The sequence below is a fragment of the Lycium barbarum genome, chromosome 5 (genome assembly GCF_019175385.1).
Source record: "Lycium barbarum isolate Lr01 chromosome 5, ASM1917538v2, whole genome shotgun sequence".
Taxonomy (NCBI): Eukaryota; Viridiplantae; Streptophyta; class Magnoliopsida; order Solanales; family Solanaceae; genus Lycium; species Lycium barbarum.
The window spans coordinates 36,457,400-36,481,088 of record NC_083341.1 but is presented as its reverse complement, the minus strand read 5'-3'; positions in this window follow the sequence as shown (position 1 = coordinate 36,481,088).

Sequence of the window (23,689 nt, the reverse complement as noted above, 5' to 3'; positions counted from 1 at the left end):
ATTTTCTTTTTCTGAAATTAATAAAAAGCCCATATGGGCATAATTGAATTTTTTTTAAAAAAAAATCATCAAATAAGTAATACTTTTTAGATTATATATATATAGATATTTTTAAATGTAACAAAAAAAAAAGCATACGAATTAGATCTGTCATTACTATAAGGAAAGAGAATGAGTTGTTTGTAGACGAATAAGTTTGATCTCCAATTTTTAATTGCTCCTTCTTATAAAATTTTCTTATGGTAGGATTATATAAATAATTATATCATTGTAGGATAAGGATAAATAGGATCTCAGAATCCTATCTTTCAAATATACATTTTCTTAATTTTGACAAAAAAAAAAAAAATCTAATTTTAACAATTTATTAATTGATAAGATTTTCGAATTTGAATGTGAAAGAAATTTGAGTTGGAATGAAGATCTAACTTCTTAACCTCTTATATATGACCTTTCAATGACATACAAATCATTATAATTTCTTTTCCTTTGCGTTACTTCCCCTTCCCCTGTCACATTCTTTCAAGAGTTATCTTGAGAAAGTAATAGTTTATTTTCTTATTGTCTCATTGTGTGTGCTTTTTATCTTCTCTAATGGAAATCTACCGTGTATGGTTATTACAATTTCATGTATTTCTCTATGCTAAAAACAAAAAATAAAATAAAAAGATTGCATGTATTTCTCATCTTTATTATTTTATTATAATGAAGATAAGCATTTTTGTAAAATTCATATTATTTGTTTTGCTAGGTGTGAGCTGATTTAATAAAGAAAGAAAAAGAAGGCGGGTTGTAATTGAAATTGATGAAAATAAACCACATCAATGACAGATGAGAATCTTGGGCTTCTTATAAGGCTTGGAAAATCGTCATTCCTTTGAGCTAGCTTTTGGGTGTGAGTTAGTCTCAATACCAAATTTGACATGTGATCAGAGTCACACCTAGACCTTGTTACACCTCGTAACCCAGACCTTGTTACACCTCGTACTTTTATGCGTAAAGTTTTGCCTTAAGTTTGACTTGCGTAGACTGGGAATCAAGTTTGTGTTTGAGATTGAAAGTGTTTAACCATCTTAACCTTAAGTATATAAGAGTTTAAGTTCTTGTATAGTAATTATTGGAAGGATTATAAGTTAAACGAATCGACGAGAATATGTTTCAACTAAGATTGAGTTTTGAGGGGTGATATACTGACCATATATGGGAATATAGACCGTAAAATTGAGGGACCCCACCATATAATTGAAAAAATGGGTGGGTGTTATCTTGTGGCTGATTTACAGTCCAGCTATACGGACCGTATATATCAAAGGCGGTGGAAGCTTCTTTTTGTATATATTTCGGTCCTTCTTCATTTTAGTTCAGTTTAACATTTCCCCAGATTCCTAAAAACTCTAAAAACCCTCTCAAACATATCTAAGGTAACCTCAAGGTGAAATCCAAGATTAAAGTTTAATTCAAGTGTTGAAAGTTCCAGTTGTCTTATTGAGTTATAGTTTCTCTTCTTGTGGAGGTTTTGGAATATACTTCGTGATGAAGTAGTCCCTAAATTTGTGTGTTCCTGAGTTCTTGAGGTAAGTTATCATCTCATCTTCATGTTCATGTAATTATTTGTCACGACCCAACCCCGTAGGCCGCGACTGGCGCCCTACCTGGACACCCGAACCCTTCTATCCAATGCATTCAAGTAAATAGCAGAAGCCGACAAGGCTATATTCCAAATTTAGATAATTTCCAGAAAAATTTCGGCAGAGTTTCCTTTGTTTTACAGACTATCCAAAATAACCCTGTACACAACAAATACCAACAAAGGCCACACAGGGCTAACAAAGAAACGTATAAACATATGCGGATCGACCGCCTCGGCGTATGGGATCGCCCAAACAACATATGCACATATCCATACAGAAAGACCCTAACCCACAAACATGTCCACAGACCTCTAAACAGACCGACAGAATCATATGACGGGACAGGGCCCCCGCCGTACCCAAATAGTCAGATATACAGAAATATATATACATAGCAAAAGATGTATGTACCAAAAGTGGACTCCGGATCAAAGGGAGTACGCCGAAATAGCAGAAAGTCGAGCCTACAGAGGTGGATCACCTGTGTTTGTACCTGCGGGCATGAAACGCAGCCCCCGAGAAAAGGGGGTCAGTACGGAAGATGTACTGAGTATGTAAAGCATAGAGTACAGAAATATGGGCCACAACTAAAAGCAAAAAGATACAAAGGGAAGTACTGAATGATATATCAAAATTTGTATCAAAACATATATATATAATGCAAATAAAATCATGCAAAGCACAGGAACGTGGTCACCACTACGACGCTGGTGCCACACACAGCATAACACCAGAAGGTTCAAATCTCCGTACATCCCCGAGCACACATATGAGCATAACATATCACCAGCCATATCACAGCATAACTCCAAACGGAACCCGGCCCTATGGCGAGGTCTCGGGAACCGTAACACAACATACGGCCGAATTTATCATAGTACGCACGAATCATAACCGGCCCGGGAACCGGTGAACGAATAATAATAAGGGAACGAGCGGAGTCGTGAGCAAACCATGCAATTCTTATATCAAAATAGCTTTTCAAAACTTAATTACTTCATAAGTCAATTCATTAATTAAAGTAGTCGAATAATCAATTAGTACGGAAGTTCATTTCACAGAAGTGTTCTCAAGGTGGTACGGGTGGCTCAAAATATAGTTTAGTATTTTATAACAATCAAAACATTCTTTCATAGAAGACAATTTCATAACCGAAGATCCCTTATCAAAACTTTTCCTAAAAGAGACCCTAATAGAACAAATAAGGCATCTCGGGGTTAGCGGGCCCACCTCGGATCAAGTCGAGGTGGCGAACATGAATTACGGACATTTAGGGTCTATGGGATCATACATAAAGGTTTCGAAGTAATCCGATTGCATTTGCATAAGTTTCAGACGTTTGATTGCTTTTTAGCCAAAATAGAGTCATTAGGTTTCAATTGGATTGAATGAATAGTAGCCATTTTCTAGATCGGATTTCGAGGAGCAGGATTGCCCCCGGGGTTCCGATATCAACCTAGCATACTAAGACATGCCAAAAGAAGGAGTGGGGAGCCTTACATACCTTATAGACGTCTTAGGCTCACCCCAAACTCAAATCCCGTTTCGTCCAGAATCTGCAAATGGTCAAAGTTACCAATTAGAGATTCTAAGGCTTAAGAATTCCCTTAACTTCATTTTTGCCTACCGAAATTTCGGCAGCATTTCCCCTATATATCTAACACCCCCGAGACTTTGCTCGGCTCAATAAACATCAACAACAACAATCCAAACATCACAAACAACATAAACCACAACTAAATCATTCTAACTCCAATATTCTTCCTTATCATATAAGTTGACAACTTTCATTCAAACTTCACAATATCAACTAATGTCCACTTTATTGTATTCATTCACTCATTCAAGATTATTCAAACACATCCCAATTATGCTCCAAACAATATACGCAAATTTAAGAAGTTCGTCACTTTTCATATTTCATCCGAATCGTCAAAAATTACGACGAACATACTAACGCGCATTGTTTCATTCCAAGTTCATTAACAATAACCATAAGTCACATTTAAAGTCTTAATATCATAATTATACAACAATATATACAAATATACCGAAATCATATACTTTCCCATAATAATCCGCAACCATTTCCAACGCCAATTCAATTCGTTAAACATTCATTTACGTCATAAATACCACAACGACGCAACTAATCAACTTAAACAAAATCAATTTCACTTGCCCTCCGCACTACACAAGTCACGGCCACAACACCACACACACACACACCCACGGTTTCATACATACATCAAAACTACGAGGTTTTCGTCTATTCTCAATCCTTATCATATTCATACCAATTCCATAACATTAAAAGGGTAAACATTCTTACCTTTTCTTGAAATTCTGACATGTCACAAACGTGATTCTTCCGCCAAATAAATTATATCACGTTGAAGAGCGTCTTGAGTACTCTACAAATATGGGAAGAACAAGATTTTTGGATCAAACACAAAGACTAGAAAATTATTTTTCTTTTTCTCCAAGGGTTCGGCCGAAGGGCCTTTTAATTTTTTGTTTTTCAATTTCTTGGTCTTTCTTGAAATTTCTAAGGATGAGCAAATATATATATGCTCTCTTGATTTAAAAAAAAGTCACATGTTTGTCATGTGACATGGGCTTGGGCCTAGCATAGTTGGCCGGCCACCTAAGTGGTTTGGGCCTCAATTTTTGTTCAATTTTTTTCTTGGCCCAATTCGTAAAAATCTCAATTTGAAATTTCCGAAACTAATTTTCGAAATTCCAAATTTTCCCTCGGCCTTCCCCGATGTCTTTGCACCAATACTTTCATAAACAACATAGACATATTAACTAAAATCAAATTATTTCCTTATAACATACAAGTCTTAATTATTTTCACGATTTCCAATTATGCGAAAACACGGGATATAACATTCTCCCCCCCTTAAGGACATTCGTCCCCGAATGTTAAATTAGTCTTATAATATAACGGGGGAGTCTCCCTTTATAGTTAGCACACACAATTCATTCGTCAATCAATACAACAAATTTGAAGGTTTAAATTACCTGTGGTTGCAGGAAACAAGTGGGGGTATTTCTTCTTCATCTCATCCTCCGCCTCCCAAGTCATCTCCTCCCGATTGTTGTTGCGCCACAGGAATTTGACAGAAGGTACTTCCTTAGTGCGCAATCTCCTCACCTGTAGATCCAGAATAGTTACAGGCTGCTCGTCATAAGACAACTGCTCCGTTACCCGAATGTCATCCACTGGGAATATCCTGGAAGGGTCACCAATACATTTCCGCAGCATAGACACATGAAATACCGGGTGTACGACCTCCAAGTCGAATGGTAAGTCTAGCTCATAGGCGACCTCTCCTATCTTCCGAACAATCTGATACGGCCCAATATACCTCGGGCTCAACTTACCCTTTCTACTGAATCTCATGACACCCTTCATGGGCGACACCTTCAGAAATACCCAGTCGCCAATCTGGAACTCTAACGGTCGACGTCGTCTGTCTGCATAAGCTTTCTGTCGACTCTGAGCAGCCAATAATCGCTCCCGAATAAGTTTTACTTTATCCACCGCTTCCTGGATCACATCTGGCCCAATTAACTTAGTATCGCCCACGTCGAACCAACCAATAGGAGATCTGCATTTTCTACCATAAAGGGCTTCATACGGTGCCATCTGAATGCTGGAGTGATAACTGTTATTAAAAGCAAATTCAATAAGCGGCAAATGATCATCCCAGCTGCCCTGAAATCAATAACGCAGGCCCGCAACATATCTTCCAGCGTCTGAATAGTGCGCTCGTCCTGCCCATCGGACTGAGGGTGAAAAGCTGTGCTGAGGCTCACCTGAGTCCCTAATCCCTCCTGAAATGACCTCAAGAAATTTGCCGTGAACTGGGCACCTCGGTCAGTAATAATAGATACAGGGACTCCGTGAAGTCTAACTATCTCTCTGATATACAGTCTAGCATAGTCCTCAGCCGAATAAGTAGTCCGGACTGGAAGAAAATGGGCTGATTTTGTCAATCTGTCAACAATAACCCAAATAGAATCATACCTGCGTGGAGTGCGCGGTAACCCAACAACGAAATCCATATTAATCATCTCCCATTTCCAGGCTGGAATTTCCATCTCCTGTAATAACCCTCCGGGCTTCTGATGTTCAATCTTAACTTGCTGGCAATTTGGGCACTGACCAACGAATTCAGCAATATCTTTCTTCATACCGTCCCACCAATAAAAACTTCTGAGATCATGATACATTTTAGTGGAACCAGGATGAACAGAATACCGCGCATTATGCGCCTCGCCCATGATTTGTCGCCGTAAGCCTGCAACATCCGGAACACAGAATCTGCCTTCATATAATAATACCCCTTCAGGTGAAATTTCAAACGGAGTCTTGTCTTTATTAAGGGCCACATCTCTGTACTGAACCAGGATAGGATCTTCAAACTGACGCTGCTTTACCTCTGCTATAATAGATGATTCAGCAACTGCACGAACAGAAATCCCAGAATCTCCAGAATCCGCCAAACGAACTCCAAGGCTGGCCAACTGATGAATTTCACGAACCAAGTCTTTCTTATCAGATGGTACATCAGCTAAACTGCCCATGGACTTGCGACTAAGTGCATCCGCTACCACATTGGCTTTTCCAGGATGATACAGAATATCAACGTCATAATCTTTCAATAATTCAAGCCATCTTCTCTGCCGCAAATTCAATTCTTTCTGCTTAAAAATATACTGGAGACTTTTACGGTCCGTATAAATACCAACGTGGACCCCATATAAATAATGCCGCCAAATCTTCAAAGCATGAATCACCGCGGCTAACTCAAGATCATGAGTGGGATAATTCTTCTCGTGTGGTCTGAGCTGCCGGGAAGCATAGGCTATGACTCGACCGTGCTGCATCAACACGCAATCTATCCCAATACCAGAGGCATCACAGAAGACAACATACCCGTCTGATCCTTCTGGAAGAGCTAACACTGGGGCTGTAATTAATTTTTCTTTCAACAGCTGGAAACTGCGCTCGCAGGCATCTGTCCACTGAAATTTCACTGCTTTCTGAGTAAGCTTCGTCAGTGGTGCTGCAATAGAAGAAAAATTTTCCACGAACCTGCGATAATATCCGGCTAACCCCAGAAAACTGCGCACCTCTGTCGGTGTAGTAGGCCTGGGCCAATTCTGTACGGCTTCAATTTTCTGTGTATAGACCCGAATACCGTCTGCTCCGACAATATGCCCCAAGAAAGCCACAGAAGTTAACCAGAATTCACATTTGGAAAATTTAGCATATAATTTCTGTCGACGGAGAGTGCCAAGTACCGTCCTCAAATGATCCGAATGCTCCTCTACTGATCGTGAATAAATCAAAATATCATCGATAAACACAATCACGAACATGTCCAGGAAAGGCCGAAATACCCGATTCATCAGGTCCATAAATAGTGCTGGAGCATTAGTCAGCCCGAAAGACATAACTCTGAATTCATAATGCCCGTACCGGGTCCTGAAAGCAGTCTTCGGGATATCTGATTCTTGCACTCGCACCTGATGATAACCTGAGCGCAGATCTACCTTCGAAAAATATTTAGCACCCTGCAACTGATCAAACAAATCATTAATCCGGGGGAGGGGATATTTATTCTTTATAGTCACCTTATTTAATTGCCGATAATCGATACACATGCGCAGTGACCCGTCTTTCTTTCTTACAAATAATATCGGCGCTCCCCAGGGTGATGTGCTGGGTCTGATAAAGCCCTTATCCAACAAATCTTTCAGCTGCTCTTTCAATTCCTTCAATTCAGCCGGTGCCATTCTGTACGGAGGAATAGATATAGGCTGCGTATCCGACAACAAGTCTATAGTAAAAAATCTATCTCCCGCTCGGGCGGAAGACCCGGAAGCTCATCAGGAAATACGTCTGGGAATTCATTAACGACCGGAACAGACTGAATGGTAGGTGTCTCAGTTGTAGTGTCGTGCACACGAACCAAGTGATAGATATAGTCTTTCTGAATCATCTTCTTAGCCTTGAGGTACGAAATAAACCTACCTCTCGGCGATGCTGTAGACCCGAACCACTCTATAACTGGTTCCCCTGGAAACTGAAAACGGACTACCTTTTTCTGGCAGTCAACATTAGCATAACAGGAAGTGTAACACCCCGTAAATTTGAACTAGGTGTGAATATGTAAAAATCTAGTGTTAAGATGATATTTTATCTATATGAAACCATTCTTGATGAATTCGGGTGGAGGATGGTCGTTTTGAAGTCAAACCAACAATCGAAGTTCTTAAGGGCTCTTAAATTCGCCTACGTTTTGGTAGGTCTGTCTTCTGGGCGATTTTCGTAAAAATCTGTTAAGAATTTGGAAAAAAACTTCCTCAAATACAAGTTTTAGATATTTGAAAGATATTTCCAACGGTATATTATGGGTCTTGAACGGAGCTGTGTACAAAAAGTTATGACCGTTTTACTGAAGCCTGTCCGCACTGGAAATTTGGTCTGCGTTACGGACCGTCCCTTGGGGTCGTAACGTCCCAAAAATTTCCAGAACCTCACTGGAAATTTGGCCAGTGTTACGCTCCAAGTTACGGGCCGTAACATGAGTTACGGACCGTCCCTTGGGGGCGTAACACAGTGAAAACAGTACGTTTTCAGACGATTATGACTTCGGGAGGCCATAACCCCATTATTTATTGGGAATTTGGGTAAACTCAAAGAACAAAAGTTGTAGATAATTGAAATACCTTTCCAACCATAGGTCGTGGGCCTCCATGTGATATCGGGATAAGGAGATATGGACGTTTTAAGACAGAAAGGTCAAGTTGTTGGCCCAACCCAATTCAAAACCGGGTCAGGCCCATTTCCCTTAGTATTTAAGGGAAATGATCAGCCCTAGCATCCACATTTCCCCTACCAAAGGTTCAGAATTTTTAGAGAGAGAGAGGGAGAGGAGAAGTAGAGAGATAAAGTGGAGAATCGATCAAGTTCAAGGCCCCGAATCCCGAGGCTCGTGAAGGATAAAGTGTAGCACAAGTTGTTGCCGTCGTTCTAAGCTAAAAATTTAACTTGGGGGAGGTTTTTTTCGTGGTGGATGCTCATATAAGGTATGCCTAAGATTTTAATGATGTTTTTATCCTTACCATTGATAGATTTGATGAGTTAGAATAGAGAAAACGACATTGGAAGTTCGGTTATAATTTTTGGATATCAAATGATTTGTGGGCTGTTTTGGTATGATTAAATGGATAGGATTAGTTGGATATTGATATAAAATAATTGTTGATATTGTTGTTGATGTTGTTGATAATTTGTTGTTCTTGAAATTGAGAGAATAAAGTGTATGAATATATTGTATACAAAGCGTATACCGGGCTGTTTTGTGACGATATATTTGGGGGCTGTTTATATGATTTCGTGGCTGTTTTGTGACAATATTTTGGGGCTGTTTTATATGATTTTCGTGTATTTTGGGGCTGTTTTATATTTTGTTGTTGTTATACTATGGATATACGGAAATAAAGAAGTGTATACAAGCATTGGCATCCGAAGGTATAGTGGGCTGTTTTGGAAGTAATTTAAGGATGGATTAAATTTCAAGATCCTTTAATGAATGAAATGAAAATCAATCTTCTCATGTTCCTTGAACTCTAATTCATGTTTAAATAATGGTTAAAGTGTGTGAGGGGACAAACCCACATTAAAACCTAGATTGTATCAAACCCTATATATGTATGTGATATTATGAATGTTTTCCTCTATAAGAGATGCTTAATAATGATGGTTAAGGGTTGGTAATGATATTCCCATTGATGATTTAAGACATGGAAATCTTTTTAAAGAAGTTGTATGTTTTCAAAACATTGATTGGAATGATTTATCTTTACGTTATGGCATAACGAACCTTAATGGTAAATGGATGTGACTGCTTTAAGATGAATTGTAATTCGTCTTTTAAGCTATGAACTCTGTTGATGTATTTATGCCTAGCCATTCGGGAGGATGAGTGGTCACCGGGGATTTCATAAGAGGCGACTCCTTTGGGGTGTAAAGAAGTGCATGGTCGCGGGTTTGATTCCCATTCAGTGAGGCTGGGGGACATGCTGCGGCATGGTGTAAGTCACACGTCGAGCTAGATTTGCGCTTGCGGGTTCGATTCCCATTCAGTGAGGCTGGGGGACATGCTGCGGCATGGTGTAAGTCACACGTCGAGCTAGATTTGCGCCTGCGGGTTCGATTCCCATTCAGTGAGGCTGGGGGACATGCTGCGGCATGGTGTAAGTCACACGTCGAGCTAGATTTGCGCCTGTGGGTTCGATTCCCATTCAGTGAGGCTGGGGGACATGCTGCGACATGGTGTAAGTCACACGTCGAGCTAGATTTGCGCCTACACATGGACAATACTGAGTATGTGAATAGGGCCCTAAGGGGGTAGCCTCACAAAGACTTTATAATCAGTTTTGATAATTCTTATGGATATACACATACTGAATACTTGTTTTTATATTGATTGATGGCTTTGTAAACTATTTAACAAATGATATTGAGAATCACAAAGTGGAATGACTGCTTTTATGCCATCTTTTTTTTCAGAACTGATTTCTTTATGTATTATTATATTTTATTTTCATAATACTTGTTGTCCCCAAGGCACTCACTGAGTACGAAAGTACTCAGGCATACCATTGTTGTTTTTGATGGTATGTTAGGTAACGAAGAAGAGCAGGTTCGTGATACTTTCGACGATTAAGAGGACTTGCTACTGCTGTGGATTTGGTGAGCCCACATCTTTGTTCGTGGGACACTTTCTGTTACGTTTATTATTTTGTATTTTCGGGCTGCGTCCCGAAGTTTGACAATTGTTATGTCTCTTAGAAGCTCCACAGATAGTTGTCAGAATTGTGGGTAGATTGTCAAAAGTCTCGTACGACTTAATGGGTGTTTTTCCACGTTGATGGCTATTACTTATAAAGACTTCCGCTGATTAAATTCATGTGTTCATGATGTGTTACATTTAATTTATAAATTGTTGGAGGCGAATATTGAACTTGGCGGGTTCAAGTATTATTATTATGTCGTTTAGGTTCTTCCGATGTTGTTCATGACGTCGGATGCCGGTCACGTCTAGGGTGGGTTTTGGGGCGTGACAGGAAGCTAACCAGTCCATACCCATAATGACATCGAATTACAGCATATCTAACTTTATCAAATCAGCTTTAGTGCAACGATCACCTATAGTCACAGAACAATCCCTATAGACCTGCCTCGCTATAATACAATCCCCGACCGGTGTAGCGACCTCAAATGGCTCTATAGGCTCAGACACTATCCCAATTTTACTAGCAATGAGCGGGGAAATATATGATAAAGTAGAACCAGGATCAATCAGTGCATATACAGATCTGGAGAAAACCAATAATGTACCTGTGACGACATTCGGCGAGGCCTCCTGATCCTGGCGGCTGGCTAATGCGTATATGCAGTTCGAGGGACCGCTAGAACCTGAAGCACTGCCACGGCCTCGACCGCGTCTCGCCGGTGCCGGCATACCTCGCCCCGTAGGGCGTCCAACAGATGGAGCAGATGATGAACCAGCGGCTGACCCCGTCGGCTGAGCCACACTACCAGAACCGCTCGCCAACGGACAATCTCGCATAAGATGGCCCTGACCACCGCATGAAAATCAGGCTCCAGTAAGTCGATAACACTCTCCCGGGTGCGATTTCCCGCAATGGGAACAACGGGGCCTGGGTGGTCTGGACTGGCTGGGACCTCTAGCTATCTGTGACCCTGATGCTCTGGAGCTCTGACCGGCCCTAGACTGTCCTGCACTGTCAAATCTCCTACCGGCTGGCTGTGTACCCCGGCCTGACGAAGGAGGATGTCTGCCTGACTGCTGCTGCTGAGGCTGTCCGCCTCGAGAATCTCCAGAATAACCTGCGGATCTGGCCCTCTTGGGCGGCCTCCTGTCCCGATCTCTGCTAGAATAATCAGCTCTATGTCGGTCCTCCATACCCAGGGCATAAGCCTGTATTCGGGCAATATCCATGTCTGCCTGCAATGCCACCGCCATACAGCCATCAATCAAATAGCGGTCTAACCCCATCACGTATCTGTGCATCCGATCGGCCATATCTGCTACTATGGCAGGTGCATACCGGGCCAAAGAATCAAACTCCATATTATACTCACGGACGCTCCGACCCCTCTGCTGCAGATGCAAAAATCGGTCAACCCGCGCCCGCCGTGACTCTGGGGGCAGAAAGTGGTGAGTGAAAGCAGTCACAAACTCGTCCCAAGTAGCTGGGGTAGCACCCTCACCCCTGGATAGCTCCCAGGACTCATACCAGTGAGCAGCAACATCCCGTAGTCTATGCGAAGCCAGCTCAACAGATTCAGTCTCTGAAGCCCTGACCAAGTCGAGTGAGCGCCGCATCCCCCGAATAAAGTCATAGGGGTCCTCGTCGGGCTTAGACCCGAAAAACTCTGGAGGGCCACATAATAGAAACTCTCGAACCCTCAGGCTGTCACGCCTGTCGTCATCATCATCATCTCTCCGCCCGCGTCTGCGAGCCTGTCCCGCTACCAGAGTGGTCAATAACTGCACAACCTCTCTCAGTGTCCTGTCCTCCGCCCCTGGGTGAGGAGCTGGAGGCTCAGGTGCGGGTACTCGGGCCCCTGGAGCTGCTGATGGACCTGTTCCAGGCTCCGCCTGTGGTGGTGTAGCAGATCCCTCTGAATGGGGCACAACCTCGGGCAAATCATAAACACGAGCCCGGGTAACTCGCTGTGCCTGACTAGTGCCTGCCATCCCTACCTTGCCCTTCTGGGCTGCCGTTGCCTTCTTCAGAGGCATCACTGCAAACACAATAACGAATCAGATCAAAATCATCCTAATAGCACAGCTCTAACGCACGATCTAAGATTCCAAAGAAAAGTGACACCCTAAATGCCCTGTAGCCTCCTGTTTATAGATGTGGTGCACAACACACCGATAAACAAGACTCTACGAGACACGGCCTGTGGACATTCCGAGGACAAACCGCTCTGATACCACTTTTGTCATGACCCAACCCCGTAGGCCGCGACTGGCGCCCTACCTGGACACCCGAACCCATCTATCCAATGCATTCAAGTAAATAGCAGAAGCCGACAAGGCTATATTCCAAATTTAGATAATTTCCAGAAAAATTTCGGCAGAGTTTCCTTTGTTTTACAGACTATCCAAAATAACCCTATACACAACAAATACCAACAAAGGCCACACAGGGCTAACAAAGAAACGTATAAACATATGCGGACCGGCCGCCTCGGCGTATGGGATCGCCCAAACAACATATGCACATATCCATACAGAAAGACCCTAACCCACAAACATATCCACAGACCTCTAAACAGACCGACAGAATCATATGACGGGACAGGTCCCCCGCCGTACCCAAATAGTCAGATATACAGAAATATATATACATAGCAAAAGATGTATGTACCAAAAGTGGACTCCGGATCAAAGGGAGTACGCCGAAATAGCAGAAAGTGGAGCCTACAGAGGTGGATCACCTGTGTCTGTACTTGCGGGCATGAAACGCAGCCCCCGAGAAAAGGGGGTCAGTACGGAAGATAAACTGAGTATGTAAAGCATAGAGTACAGAAATATGGGCCACAACTAAAAGCAAACAGATACAAAGGGAAGTACTGAATGATATATCAAAATTTGTATCAAAACATATATATATATATAATGCAAATAAAATCATGCAAAGCTCAGGAACGTGGTCACCACTCCGACGCTGGTGCCACACACAGCATAACACCAGAAGGTTCAAATCTCCGTACATCCCCGAGCACACATATGAGCATAACATATCACCAGCCATATCACAGCATAACTCCAAACGGAACCCGGCCCTATGGCGAGGTCTCGGGAACCGTAACACAGCATACGGCCGAATTTATCATAGTACGCACGAATCATAACCGGCCCGGGAACCGGTGAACGAATCATAATAAGGGCACGAGCGGAGTCGTGAGCAAACCATGCAATTCGTATATCAAAATAGCTTTTCAAAACTTAATTACTTCATAAGTCAATTCATTAATTAAAGTAGTCGAATAATCAATTAGTACGGAAGTTCATTTCACAGAAGTGTTCTCAAGGTGGTACGGGTGGCTCAAAATATAGTTTAGTATTTTATAACAATCAAAACATTCTTTCATAGAAGACAATTTCATAACCGAAGATCCCTTATCAAAACTTTTCCTAAAAGAGAGCCTAATAGCACAAATAAGGCATCTCGGGGTTAGCGGGCCCACCTCGGGTCAAGTCGAGGTGGCGAACATGAATTACGGACATTTAGGGTCTATGGGATCATACATAAAGGTTTCGAAGTAATCCGATTGCATTTGCATAAGTTTCGAACGTTTGATTGCTTTTTAGCCAAAATAGAGTCATTAGGTTTCAATTGGATTGAATGAATAGTAGCCATTTTCTAGATCGGATTTCGAGGAGCAGGATATCCCCCGGGGTTCCGATATCAACCTAGCATACTAAGACATGCCAAAAGAAGGAGTGGGGAGCCTTACATACCTTATAGACGTCTTATGCTCACCCCAAACTCAAATCCCGTTTCGTCTAGTATCTGCAAATGGTCAAAGTTACTAATTAGAGATTCTAAGGCTTAAGAATTCCCTTAACTTCATTTTTGCCTACCGAAATTTCGGCAGCATTTCCCCTATATATCTAACACCCCCGAGACTTAGCTCAGCTCAATAAACATCAACAACAACAATCCAAACATCACAAACAACATAAACCACAACTAAATCATTCTAACTCCAATATTCTTCCGTATCATATAAGTTGACAACTTTCATTCAAACTTCACAATATCAACTAATGTCCACTTTATTGTATTCATTCACTCATTCAAGATTATTCAAACACATCCCAATTATGCTCCAAACAATATACGCAAATTCAAGAAGTTCGTCACTTTTCATATTTCATCCGAATCGTCAACAATTACGACGAACATACTAACGCGCATTGTTTCATTCCAAGTTCATTAACAATAACCATAAGTCACATTTAAAGTCTTAATATCATAATTATACAACAATATATACAAATATACCGAAATCATATACTTTCCCATAATAATCCGCAACCATTTCCAACGCCAATTCAATTCGTTAAACATTCATTTACGTCATAAATACCACAACGACGCAACTAATCAACTTAAACAAAATCAATTTCACTTGCCCTCCGCACTACACAAGTCACGGCCACAACACCACACAGACACACACCCACGGTTTCATACATACATCAAAACTACGAGGTTCTCGTCTATTCTCAATCCTTATCATATTCATACCAATTCCATAACATTAAAAGGGTAAAAATTCTTACCTTTTCTTGAAATTCCGACTTGTCGCAAACGTGATTCTTCCGCCAAATAAATTATATCACGTTGAAGAGCGTCTTGAGTACTCTATAAATATGGGAAGAACAAGATTTTTGGATCAAACACAAAGACTAGAAAATTATTTTTCTTTTTCTCCAAGGGTTCGGCCGAAGGGCCTTTTAATTTTTTGTCTTTCAATTTCTTGGTCTTTCTTGAAATTTCTAAGGATGAGCAAATATATATATGCTCTCTTGATTTAAAAAAAAGTCACATGTTTGTCATGTGACATGGGCTTGGGCCTAGCATAGTTGGCCGGCCACCTAAGTGGTTTGGGCCTCAATTTTTGTTCAATTTTTTTCTTGGCCCAATTCGTAAAAATCTCAATTTGAAATTCCCGAAACTAATTTCCGAAATTCCAAATTTGCCCTCGGCCCTCCCCGTTGTCTTTGCACCAATACTTTCATAAACAACATAGACATATTAACTAAAATCAAATTATTTCCTTATAACATACAAGTCTTAATTATTTTCACGATTTCCAATTATGCGAAAACACGGGATATAACATTATTTAGCTCTTAAACAACTTGATTGTAAGAAGAAAGTGTGAATGAAAGCACAAACTTGTACTAAGAGCTTATGTTGAGATTATGGACTGTTTTGACTATGTTGTTGTTATGTTATTGAGGTCATTTCCTTGTGTATGGATAGGATTTGATGTTGTTGTTGATTTACCTCATGAATTTGGAAGAAGGGTGTGCAATGTATTGTATACAAAGCGTATATTGAGGTTGTCTTGGTGTATATTATTAGTTACTGATGGTGTGAGTTTAAAAAGGATTAAAAGAGGTTGTTGTTGCTATTGTTGGTTGTTGGTTGAGTTTAGCTATTAAACGACAGGGGCAATGCTGCCTGATTCATTTTCGAACCAAATTACCAATTGATATACGCAATATACTAGTGTCATCTAAGTTCGTATATGCATTCCTTTGTTATAGGTAAGAGCTTAATGAGTCTGATGATTAGAAACTTGTTGAGTAGAGCTCGTCATAGTGATATACAGCTTCCCGAGTATTGTGTTCTACTCTTTTGAGGGATTCTCATCCCCTTCTTATATCTTTGATGTTAGAAAGAATAGAGAGACATGTCAGAGCCTTGTAATTTTCAGCATATATATGATATACATATATTTTCTTTAGCCTAGTGTCACGACCCAACTGGAGGGCCATGACGGGAACTCAAAGCTAACATATCGAGCACCACATGATATACACGCATCTCATCATCATACCTGAGTGGGCCATAATGCTAACTGATAGATATCATAAACCGTAAGGGACTCCAGCCCAAAGGATATATATATACGTCATCAACTGGTCTCAAGTACCCTTGCCGAAGAGGCTACCAAAATAATAATACCACACAACATGGACCGAGAAGGTCACTGAACATCTAACTGTACCTATCTATCTACGAACCACTACATGGAGTGCATAACAAAATACATACAGGACAGGACCCCTCCATGCCCATATATATACACAAAATAATCGAGCCAACAGAACTACAGATCCGAAACAATGGAGCGCTCCTGTACAAAATATGAGGAAATAGCAAAAGGGCCTAATCCGTCTCCCTATCTACCTACGGGCATGAACGCAGCGTCCAAAAACAAAAAGGACGTTAGTACGAATAATCTACTAAGTATGTAAGGAATGAATAACAACATAATAAAGATATGAAAAATAATATGAGATAAGAGAGATAACCAGTACATCTGAATACCTCTGAAGGTACATATCTTGCATGCTTTCCTTTTAAAAAAACATTTTCGTACATATACATATATCATATTACCGTACCAGGCCATATAGGCTCAGTGTCATCCGTACCTGGCCATAATAAGGCTAGGTGTTATCCGTACCCAACTGTAGTGGTGTGAACAATAAGTGTTGTACCTGGTCGACTATAGCATGGCTCTGTGTGAGAAAATAGCTACATATATATATATATATATATATATGCATGAGAGTACAAAGAAACGTTACAACTCTATCAGAGTTAAGTAAGGTCAGCAAACCTCCGATTACTATTATGGAACTATCACCATGAACATATCTCACCTTGAAGGAACAATAAACATAAGATGAGATCAACATCACTAAGTAAGATCAATAACATAAGATAAGATCAATAATCATGAGACAAAGATTAATAATATCATAAGAACATCAAGAACCATAAGCTTCTAGTATTTCTAGGAATGGAGTCAATACGGATATCATTTGTATAGGTTGGTTCCAATAAGATCATTCCATAAGAAAGAAAGGGACAGCCTTAACATACCTCATCATCTACTTAATCACTCAACATATCCTCCTGAACTTGCAAATCAACATTCAAGATGATTCATACTAAGGTCAAGTCATTGAAACTCTCATAAGGTCAAACTAAATTAATTGGTGAGCTAGCGAAAATTGGGCAGCACTTCCTATATCTTCTACTTCCACCAAACTCCAAAACAACTCCCAAACAACAATAATATATCAACAATACCATAGCCAAGAGATTACATTCAAATTAATAATCAAATTAAACTTAAATCAATCCAAAACTCCCTTTCAAAAACAACCCATAGCCATCATCTTCAACTTAATACGTTGTGACTTCTCTACTGATTCTCTTCATTTTAAGACTTGCTAAACCTTCAAGTCAACTAAAATTAAGAAATAAGATGAAGAAAATACCTTATGCTAGACGAACTTCACCTCCCACAACTTACTCCAACACCAATTTCACCACAACCTCAAGTAGAAGCAAGAACAATCATTTTCCATGAAATAGCTTGGGTTTTTAGAGCTTGATCTTCTCTTGTGATTGTTTAGAATGATGGAGAACCTTCAATAATGCCCTTATAAGGTAGAGAGAGAACTATGGAAAGTGCATACATGAAATCCCTTGAACCGCCCCTCCGTCTCAACCTGTTGTGGAGATGCAACCTAGCAAGTGGCAACTTGTGGCCGCATCTCTCCACCACATCTTAGGGTGGTGTTGGACGGTGAGCTGCCTAAAAATTGGAAGTTTGTGACTAGTGTGTTGCATAGCAAACTCAATATGTGGCCGTAAACTGCCCACAAACCCCACTTTTTGCGAAAATGCATTCTTTTCGATTCGTTTGACCTCCAATCATTATGATATCTCCTTTGTCACGACCCAAACTGAAGGGTCGCGACTGACACCCAAGACCCTACTCGGCTGAGTGCCATACTACTATTCCATCTAAGAGTCACAACTTTTTATGGACCTTTAATCTACGAAATGACGCTTCCGCCAGGTTAAAAAAAACTTTTTAATAAAACTTTTTCGTCAAATCAGGGACTTCTCCCTTATCGTTAATTCAAAGAAAACCTTTAGTCATAATAGAATCTTTAAAAAAAAAGCATAAAACACATCGACCTATATGGTCGCTTTACACAACTGCGACATACTCTCCACAGGACACTATCTGCAAAAGTCTCTAACATACACGAGATACCATAACATAAGTACTCTGAGTCAGCAACACTCCGAACTGAGATTGAGCTTACCAATCCAGCCGATAGCCTGGGAACATTCTATAGCCAATGTCTTCTACGCATCTGTATACACCTGCGTGGCATGAAACGCAGCACCCCCAGGCAAAGGGACGTCAGTATGAACAATGAACCGAGTATGTAAGGCAGAACTGAAATAATATATCTCGACTCGAATGATAAAAGAGTAACAGACTCAATCTGTACCTGTAACCAACTATGATAAATATGCATGCCTTCGTCCTGCTCGCAGCCTCTTCAGGCATAATAGCATAATGGCCCCTTCGGGCATCATAATCATCGTATACCAGCTGATCATGTGGTTTGCGTATATAACGCCTTAGCCCTTTCCCCTTCCACATGAAATGATGTTGTGCATGTATGTAAATATGCAAATGCATGAAAATCTTTGAAAACCATCAAAAGACTCCCTTCGGAGAAACTTTTAGTTCAAAACGGGAACTTTTTCCCTTTTCCTAAAAATGGGAACTTCTTCCCCTTTTTCTCAAAAATGAGAACTTCTTCCCCTTTTCATTTGTCTCCTTCAAGACTCAAAAATCAAATGTGAAATGCATAGGCATAAGGAAACCTTAAGAATGTCCCCTTCGGGAATTAGACATCATTATGAATTCACACAACTTATGGATGCCCCTTCGAGACATAAGAAGTCAAGGAAGTCGGATATCATACATCTAGGAATGGATTCATTATGGATATCATTACACTTCGCGCTTGTCATAGATCATGCCAAAAAGAAGGAAAAGATAGCCTTAGCATACCTGGAAACTCGCTTCTCGACTTTCCAACCTACCTCCTGTCTTGAAATCTACATATAAAACCATTCATACTATTATTAGGCCCGTTGTTATTTACTTATCCTAAGCCTCCAAATAAATCTTTCTAGAATCTGCCGAAATTTCGGCAGCATCTCCTCTGTTTACATGCCTAGCCAAAAATCTCAATTCAACAACCAACAACAACAACAACAATACCAACATCAACAACAATATTATCAACAAAAAAATATTCCATAAACATCCCACAAGATGTTTTATCCAATTTCTCGACCCATAAATTCATTATACGCTACATTACCACAAATTTTAAATGATTCGTCATCATTTCATTTTTCAGGTTTGGACTCGTTAAATTAATTACAAAACAACACTTTATTAAATCCTTATTTTTTACATATTAATTATTAATTGTATCCATATAGTATATATTGTACTAGTTAGTAAATTAGAAGCCCAAAAAATAATTAAATAGCGGAGAAAGGATCAATAATTCTCAACCAAATTAATGGTCCAAAAGAAAAATATAATATTACTTCCCTATCCAAATAAACAACCCACATTTTAATACCCAACCCACATTATATCATCCCACATTTAATTCAAACGATCAACCCATTACCATTTCCATTCGGACCAGCCCATTACCCGACCCGGTCCAGCCCACCTCTTCCTCCTTAACCTAATCCGCTCCCCTTCCTTTTCTCTTTCTTTTTCCTCTCCTCCTTCATTCTCTCTCTTTCTTCAAACTTCACCGCCGCCTCCTTCCTTTCTCCTTCCTTCATCTCTCTCCCACGTTCTCTTCCATCTCCACCTCCTTCTGTTCCCCACTTCTCTGCCTCTCCACACACACCTGTCCCCCACGCCTTCGTCTTCTCTCATACGCTCTTTTTTAAAAAAAACCCGAAACGAAACCCTATAAAGGGAATCGAAGTTGAATCGTTTGAAAGGGGGGAAGGGAGGAGGATTTTCAGTTTTGGGGGGATGATTTTCAGTTTTGGGGGGATTTTCAGATCTTTTGGGAATTGATTCGGTATTTTGGGACAATAGAATTACTCAACATCTTTAAACCAGTTTTTGCTTAGCGTCTCTCAGGGAAATATTATTCAGCGTTTCCCTGAGCTTACCCTCACATTTCATACACTTTTGATCAATCATCATCTATTCTTGAACATTTACTTGACATAAAATTCTGGTCTCGTTTCGATCTGGGATTCGGATCTGTTCGTGGTTTGAGTGTAGATTCGAGGCCTCGTCGATCCCCACTTCACTGTACCACAAAAGGTAATATCGTCTGCTGTGTAGTTTCTTTAGCCGATAATGTTGTGTTGAAATCATCTGTGGGTTTGAAATCACATATGTTCTGTTGCTGTTGAAATATCAAATTAGTGTTCTTAACCTTGCGTTTCTGTTGTATTTAGAGTTCAGTAGAGCCTAGCTTGATTTTGTGAGCGTCGTCGCTTCATTTTGTTTTGGTCTGTGAATTACGAAGTATGAATCGATTACGATTTTAGTGCTCTTTATCTATTCAAAATGACTTAGCACGAGCTGCAACTGATATTTAAAACTTGGCTAGAATTTTGTCTCAACTGTCGTCGCCTAAGTCTAGCACAGAAACTGATTTGAAGGAGTATGCCTTTGAAATATCGAGTGGCTTACCAAATATAGCTGGGTTTCAAAAAAAATCCAATTTTCAGTTGCGACTTCCGTTAAGTCTACATTTAGTTGCATTTCTTTTCTTGTTGAGTTCAAGTTCAAGTTCGTCGTGTTCGAGCATCGATCCGAGACTCCCACACCTAGTTCACTGTACCCAAAACAGGTCGACGATTCCCCTTTTTTCCTTGTAGTGCATTTTCATTTTCTATTTGATGCATATGTGAGTTAATTTTTGTAGTTGGTTGAGCTCTTGGGTAAATCCTGTGCAGTGTAGCTCTAAGCCTGCTCAGCATGTTAATCATGTTGTTTGTTGGTAATTTAACTAAGATTAGGCACCAAGACTGCTTGTATGCTTGATTAAATATCGATGCTTGCGTTAATCTGTATTCATAGACTTGATTCAGCAATTAAGTATGTTCAACTGTTTTAAGGTCCTGAGCTTTTGTATGTGATGTTTTCCTTCTTGTAGTTGCTAATATCATGTGTTATGTTCTATGGTAGCTGTTTATTTAATCCAGAAAAAAAAATGTCTACCATCGTCATTAAACGTGAGGTCTGGTTTGATAATTTTGGGATAGAAATTTCAGTCTAGATGAAACCTTCTGTTAAGTGCAAATCCAAATTTCGATTAAACTTGATATGTTAAAATTAGTTCTTTAACCAGCTTCTGTGATTTCTGGATTCATTGTAAAAGAGTGGCAAGTGACTTCATTTTTCAGTATGCCTAAGTGACTTCATTGTTCGTTGACTAGCATACATTTTGGATAAGTACAATTCTCCTTTGAGATATGTGTTTGTAACTTTCATGCGTAGTTGTTTGGTGGTTATGCTTGAGTAGCGTATAAATTTAAACGATTCAGATTCCTCTTTTCTTTTTGTTTTAAATTGGTGACTGTCCTTCCAAAACAATCTATTGGGCCTGCTCGTTGAAGTATATGTGCAACTTTGGTTTGCTTTGTGTCTCGCTTCATTTTCTTGCCTTTATGGACATCTAATCCGAACATGGGTCTGCTACGTTTGTCTAATTCCTTTCCTTGTTGCTTGTTTAGGAGTCATTAACATATTAATCATGGGCAATCCCCTGTTCTGTTAAAAGCTGATACAGTAGAATGTGAATTGTCTTGAAGTATTTTTAGCACCATGTGTCTACTGGCTAAACGTATCTGCATTGTTTAGTTTGTTCAAAATTAAGTTCAGTATCAGTCCGCTGTTTAGAACGCTAATTCCTTTTTTTTTTCTCTTTTGATGCGTGAATGAACATGGTAGTAGCCCTCTTATATGACCTGAATTTGCTTTCAGTTACAGCTTCAGCATATCTATAAGCCACTGTTTTTCATAATGCATTCAAGATTTATTTATTTCATACGCTCTCTATCGAAATCTGTTGAGTTTATCACATGATGATTCTATACTAATCTCTTTATCTTTTTTTTTTTCCCTTTACATGTACACATCGGAGAAAATGGAGTCCTAATTCAGGACTCATCATCTGCCGCATTCGTTGTCGGGCCAAAGCCCAACGAAATTCTCTTCTCGAGTCGTCCTCCATCCGCAACATATAAAAGAAAATTCTTGGGCCAAGTCCAGATAGCAAAGGAGCCGAATACCACAGCCTTTGAATGGGCTAGGCCCATCTATTTTCTCTACTCTATTTTCTTTTGTGTATTTGACTTGTATAGATTGACTAACACTTTATCGTATTCTTGTTCTTTCTTAGCTTAGATGAACTCTAATGAATTAGTAGGTTTAGTTTAGTGTAATGAGTAGTTAATTTAAAAGAGAATTAATAACTAATTCTTAGGTTTCATTCCCCCCCCCCCCCCCCCCCCCCGCCCCCCGCCCCCTTTTTATTTTTTTAATTTTTTATGTTAAATTATTTATAGTATCTATACTTTTTTTTTTATTAGAATAATTGATTTTTAAAATAGCATGACTACATATTCTGAGAATCAAGATTCACTCTTACTATCTTAGAAATTTAAAGCGTTACTAATTTTACACTAACGTTAACTCTTATTTTTGAGAAATAAAAGGCAAATTAGTTCCCATGGATAACTGTTCCCCTTTAATTTCTTTTCAACATTTGAAATACACATCTGAAACAACCTTTGCACAATATATATTAAACTAATAGTTTTTCCTATGAAACTTTTAAAATTCCTTAACATTAATGTTTACATTAATTCTTTTAATTCGTGAGTCGGCATAACTCGCCCTTTTCAAATACATATAAACACTCCATGTTTCGCTTCTTTTAGTTTATTCTAGCTAAACTCTTTTATGCAAATTATCATTTTCTACAAGTCCTATTTTAAATAGCATTCCTACATGTCTATCTATACCTCTAGTCCTATTTATAAAGCTGTGTTCCTTTCTATAATACTATATTTACACTTAGCCTAACTAAATCGTAAGTCCGGACGGTTAACCATTATTAATGGAATTTAGAGGATGCCTAATACCTTCCCTCTAGATTCGTTGAACCCGTACCTAGAATCATTTGGTTTCGTAGACTTTAAATCAACTTTAGATAATTGCTTTAATTAACATAGGTGCCCTAATTCACCGTAAATAATTAGGTGGCGACTCTTAACTTTAATTAACCCCGGAATTACCGAAATGTTAT